Genomic DNA, 6,583 nt, shown 5'->3' with positions numbered 1-6,583 from the left:
TGAAGAGGAAATATTCAGTAAACAGGATATCAACTGTAACTCGACACTCTTCACTCGACACTCCCCGCCCCCTAGGGCGCAACAAACATTCTTTTCATTTCATTCTTTCAGTCGTAGGCCAGATAAATGTTGGAAAGTTTGGGTTTTATGAGAGTTGTACTTGGAAAGGACCAAAACAGGAGAATTGGAGAAGTACTTTATTTACCCTGTTGGCGTAACTGATAGGAAAAGTAAACCAGTATGGGGGAAAAATGCACGCTGTTCCAAACGACTGAATTCATGTTCAATACCATAGCTTGTTGTATAATCCGATAGGGTGTATACATCACTTTTAATGGTGAGGTGTCACAAGTTTGATTTTCAGTTTCTTAACCCCCCCCCCCCAGCCACTCCTAGTCGCAACAAAACACACAAACACTTTTGTTTCTTTCACTCTCACAGTAAGTAAAGATGTCTAAAAACAAAACTAGAACTGTTCCTCCATATCTAGGACCAGTCTGTAGATTGAGGATCTAAGACCAGCCTGTAGATTGAGGATCTAGGACCAGTCTGTAGATTGAGGATCTAGGACCAGTCTGTAGATTGAGGATCTAGGACCAGCCTGAAGACTGAGGATCTAGGACCAGCCTGTAGATTGAGGATCTAGGACCAGCCTGTAGATTGAGGATCTAGGACCAGTCTGTAGATTGAGGATCTAGGACCAGCCTGTAGATTGAGGATCTAGGACCAGCCTGTAGATTGAGGATCTAGGACCAGCCTGTAGATTGAGGATCTAGGACCAGCCTGTAGATTGAGGATCTAGGACCAGCCTGTAGATTGAGGATCCAGGACCAGCCTGTAGATTGAGGATCTAGGACCAGCCTGTAGATTGAGGATCTAGGACCAGCCTGTAGATTGAGGATCTAGGACCAGTCTGTAGATTGAGGATCTAGGACCAGTCTGTAGATTGAGGATCTAGGACCAGCCTGTAGATTGAGGATCTAGGACCAGCCTATAGATTGAGGATCTAGGACCAGCCTATAGATTGAGGATCTAGGACCAGCCTGTAGATTGAGGATCTAGGACCAGCCTGTAGATTGAGGATCTAGGACCAGCCTGTAGATTGAGGATCTAGGACCAGTCTGTAGATTGAGGATTTTAAGATTAGACACTCTTGAATGTCCACAATCGAATGCAAGAAGTTGTTACATTTAAACTACGATCTCAACTACTCTCTAAAGCACGTATCCAAAAGGACATGTATTATGTGTAAAATATGACAGAGTAGGGAATTATTTTCTGAACTGAAAGGAATTACAAATGCAAATTCATATTCACATTGACGGAGAGAGAGAAAGCTTGTCAAAACAAGAACTGTACTTGCAGTTGGAATGACCCAAACAAACCAAACCGGTTTTCACACCAGAGGAGGTTCCTCAGAGAAGGAAGGGGAGAACCATCACACTCAATGAATTTCATAAAAATTGAAATTGTGAAAAAGTTGTCATTTTTAGATACAAGTATACTAAAATAAGTATTCACATGTCACCTAATAACTGACTAGAACACACTGTTTTAACATGAAGGTCTGCAGTAGCCTCAACAGCACTCTGCAGGGTAGCACCATGGTGTAGCCAGAGGACAGCTAGCTTCTGTCCTCCTCTGGATACATTGACTTCAATACAAAACCTAGGATGCTTTAGTTCTAGTTGCTATGTTGACGATGATGTTAGCTAATGTGGTGACAACGATGTGGGCTGTGTGTTGCGATTATGGTATGAAGGTTTGGCATTGAGCCTGTTTGGGATGCTCTGGATTGACATGTATGACAACGTTTTACAGTTCCCGCCAATATCCAGTAACTTCGCACAGCCATTGAAGAGGAGAGGGACAACATTCCACAGGCCACAATCAACAGCCTGATCAACTCTATGTGATGGTGATGTGTTGCGCTGCATGAGGCTACTACTTCACAGGAGAGCAGTTTGAACGTAAACGCGGATTTAAAAAAATAAATGTATTGTATGTATTAAAACTGCAAAAATGTTGCTCTCCACTTTCTGGAGGACTGAGTTTTGAAATCAGTGGAGACGCATCCATGAATGATGTAACGTTATACGGGTAAGAGTCTGGCTAGCTACATTATCTGACATTAAATGTTTCTAATTTTGACAGAAATTTTCTTTTCTAGCTATAGCCTAATGTTAGCTAGCTAACATTGAACCTGTGTCACGTGTGCTCCCTCTCCGGCCTCTAGGTCACCAGGCTGCTCGTTATGGTGCACACCTGTCACCATCGTTACACGCACCTTCGCCTCATGAGACTCATCTGGACTCCATCACCTACCGAATTACCTCCCCTATATCTGTCACTCCCTTTGGTTCTTTCCCCAGGCATTATTGTTTCTGTTCCTGTGTCAGTTCTGTGCGTTGTTCGTGTTTCTTAGTTTGTATTATGTTGTGTTTATTGATTAAAACACTCAATCCCTGAACTTGCTTCCTGACTCCCAGCGCACATCGTTCCAACCTGGTAGGTTAGCTACCTGCAGATTCATGCAGGGTAGTAACGTCATGAGTTGGGATCATGGTTCATTGTTTAGCTAGCTAGCTACATGGCTTAATAAAAGACTCCACTATGCAAGTAACCATTTCGGGTGCGTTTGTAAATTCAGTCTGACCCTCTACTCCGATTTCAGAGCACTCTCGTCTGAGTGTGCCAGAGAGCGCAGAATAAATGATGAATTTACAAACGCTCAATACCCGTTGAATATGGCTGGATGTCAGTAAACTTCAGTAAATTCATTGACCAGAGAGTCTACTGTGCGAAACGCTCTGAATTTACGAACGGACAATTTGACAGCACAGTTGCAGTCACCAACGCTCTGGATAACATAACAGCCTAACCAGCTCTTCTTGGGCCTATAATATTCAGTGAGATGTTCTCTCACTTAAATGTCTGGAAGTAGCTAGCATGTTAGCTTGGGTGCTTGACTGCTGTTGTTAGTAAGTCGCTCTGGATAAGAGCGTCTGCTAAATGACTTAAATGTAATGTAATGTAAATGTTAGTACAGAATGCTTGGATCAACCCTTAAAGAGATGGGTGTGGCTTAAGAGGGTGTGAACTATGCTGAATGGGTGTAGACAAAGAAGAGCTCTCCAGTAGGTACCAAAGCATTCAAAGGCCATTTTCTCAGAAATGAGTTTACAAGTTAATCAACTTTCAAAGCAGAATTCCTTTCCCAACTGTAGTGTATGAAATACCATTTTGTAGCTCGGAGTCTCTACTTTTATCCAATGTAAAAAAAAAAATACAATTTCAAATTTTGCTACATACTGTAAGACCGATTTGAGCCAGTCGGTTACAAATGCTCAGATGTTGACACTGGCTTCTGTCTTTTGACTGAGATGTGAAACTGATAGCAAACAGAAATAGATTGTTTACTTCAGGATCAGTTCCGCAACAGTGCAGATAGTTTAACCACTTTAACCACTTCCCTCTGATGGCAAGCAGCAGTATGAGTAAGCTCTTGTTCAAATCAAATAAAATGTTATTTGTCACATGCGCCGAATACAACAGGTTTAGACCCTTACAGTGAAATGCTACTCACGAGCCCCTAACCGAACAAAGCAGTTTAAAAAAAGGAAAAAAGAAAAGACGAATAAGAAATAAAAGTAACAAGTAATTAAAAGAGCAGCAGTAAAATAACAATAGCGAGACTATATACAGGGGGGGGGTACCGGTACAGAGTCAATCTGAAGATCCAGTTTGACTCTTTTTCCAGACAAAGTACGACTTATTTTTTACTACAGTAACTAATATAACACTCAATGTCGATAGAAAGTATTATGAGTAGATGCAATGAAAAACACATCTCACGGTTAAATGTCATTTTTATTCAATGCGAGCTGAAAATAAAAGATTTTCAGTTGCTAGAAAGACCTGTACAATAAAGTGGGTGGTGGTGAGCTCTATGTAAGCCTTTAAACCTACTGTATGTGCATATTTACTATATATACATAACCTTCTAGAAGGTTCTCTCATCTCCACAGAGGAACTCTGGAACTCTGTCAGAGTGACCATAACTCTAGGAAGATGAAACTACAGAATAACTAGCTCTCTGTCTGTCTCAATGGTGTGAAACAGATTGATCAAATCATAGGTATGAAACTACAGAATAACTAGCTCTCTGTCTGTCTCAATGGTGTGAAACAGATTGATCAAATCATAGGTATGAAACTACAGAATAACTAGCTCTCTGTCTGTCTCAATGGTGTGAAACAGATTGATCAAATCATAGGTATGAAACTACAGAATAACTAGCTCTCTGTCTGTCTCAATGGTGTGAAAAAGGGGGTAAATCTTTTTCAGATTGATCAAAGTCGACATCAAAAGTGTAAATATGCCGCCTTTTCGCTGCATCATAGAAGGAGACCTGTCCCTCCTCTATATCCAGATAGACCCCTACCTTTGAGGGTACAACCTGGTTCAGTATAGTGACTGGTGCAGTTGCACCCGTCATGAGTTGTCCAAGCTGCAGACGCAGAGTCCAGTAACCTCTCTTTGGACTCAGGTCAAAAAAGCCTTGTCATGTTGCTGACTCTCTAACCACCCCTATCCTCCACTCTGCCTTGCCCCTGACCCCCACCTCCCAGTAATGCCTTCCTGAGTTAAAACCTTTTGTCCCCAGTACACACCACCAACCATTGTACATTTTGGGAGTCATTTCATGGCAATCCCAGGGGTTCTCAATGATGGTGTTAATTTTCACTCTTTTCCTGTCAGGGGACAGTAGGAGACTTGGGTTGGCTGTTTTTTAATCCCGTGTGATCTTAGCTGGAAGGAGATAAATCAAATGAAGTTAGAAATTAGAAAGATAGTAGCAGGAGAAACCTTACTGTTTGTGACAAGATTTTTATGATGGTAATAAAAAAAAACTTCCTAGTTATATCATCCTAGATACACAGGCAACCAATTAAGTTTCTGTTCATACTAGAACACTGAAACTAGTTTTTGCATGTTATTAACTCGTTTGAATAAATATTTGCGTTGGCAATGAACCATACCAACCTGATGCTTTCAAAATCCATTTCCAAACTAATGAAACAGACAAGACATTTAGAATCATGTTAGCAATGAACAACTACAAAAATTATGTTTATTAAAAGAAAACAGACGTTATAACTGTGGAATTTGACGTACCCGAGTCAGGAATGTGATTCAGAGTCACTAAGGGAAAAATATTAAGAGAAAAACAAAACATATTAGATAAATTAACTGATTAATACAATGTATATGTTGACTTCTATAATAACACACAATGGTAGCAGACACTAACCTCTGCTTCTGAACCACTGCTTTGCAATAGAGACCTGTAAAATCGACAGCCATGTTATTCTACAGTTCAACAATGGAGCCCTGTAAATCAACAGCCATGTTATTCTACAGTTCAACAATGGAGCCCTGTAAATCAACAGCCATGTTATTCTACAGTTCAACAATGGAGCCCTGTAAATCAACAGCCATGTTATTCTATAGTTCAACAATGGAGCCCTGTAAAATCAACAGCCATGTTATTCTATAGTTCAACAATAGAGCCCTGTAAAATCAACAGCCATGTTAATCTACAGTTCAACAATGGAGCCCTGTAAAATCAACAGCCATGTTATTCTATTGTTCAACAATGGAGCCCTGTAAAATCAACAGCCATGTTATTCTACAGTTCAACAATGGAGTCCTGTAAAACAACAGCCATGTTATTCTATGTTCAACAATGGAGCCCTGTAAAATCAACAGCCATGTTATTCTATGTTCAACAATGGAGCCCTGTAAATCAACAGCCATGTTATTCTATGTTCAACAATGGAGCCCTGTAAATCAACAGCCATGTTATTCTATAGTTCAACAATGGAGCCCTGCAAATCAACAGCCATGTTATTCTATAGTTCAACAATGGAGCTCTGTAAATCAATAGCCATGTTATTCTATAGTTCAACAATGGAGCCCTGTAAAATCAACAGCCTGGTTAATCTACAGTTCAACTTTATATAAATGTCACTCATAGAGACATGAAACATGTCTGGTCCCTGTTGATCTAGAGTTTCCTCACTTCTGTCTCTTGTGAATTTCCCAGCTGGTATCTAGTAAACAACAGGTCAGGTGATTTATTACAATACTCTCTGTTTGCATTTCCCAACAGTAAATCACGTGTTACTTCCTCAAGAGCAACTGACTGTCAACACTGTTTGCACATGATGTGTGCTGTGTACAGTATGACTGTTGTATTAAAACCGGTTCCAGGTTTAGCTGGGCGGTTTCCCCGGATACAGATTCATTTAAATCCTGGATCTCCATGGAATATTATTTTTAGTCTAGGACTAAAATGTATTTTGTGTCCGTTTTAATTGCCCCATGGTGTATTTACCTGTCCAGTCTGTGGTGACTGCCCCGTGATGTATGTACCTGTCCAGTCTGTGGTGACTGCCCCGTGGTGTATTTACCTGTCCAGTCTGTGGTGACTGCCCCGTGGTGTATGTACCTGTCCAGTCTGTGGTGACTGCCCCATGGTGTATGTACCTGTCCAGTCTGTGGTGACTGCCCCGTGGTG

At 40.9% G+C, this 6,583-nt stretch overlaps 1 pseudogene; it reads right to left on the bottom strand.

Moving 5' to 3' along the window:
• Window positions 1-3,787: 3,787 nt before the first annotated feature.
• Window positions 3,788-6,088, bottom strand: LOC139547200 (E3 ubiquitin-protein ligase TRIM39-like; annotated as a pseudogene).
• Window positions 6,089-6,583: the final 495 nt, after the last annotated feature.

Source organism: Salvelinus alpinus, chromosome 20, assembly GCF_045679555.1.
Source record: "Salvelinus alpinus chromosome 20, SLU_Salpinus.1, whole genome shotgun sequence".
Lineage (NCBI taxonomy): Eukaryota > Metazoa > Chordata > Actinopteri > Salmoniformes > Salmonidae > Salvelinus > Salvelinus alpinus.
The sequence above is the reverse complement of the archived record's forward strand: the minus strand, read 5'-3'. Positions and strand labels throughout refer to the sequence as shown.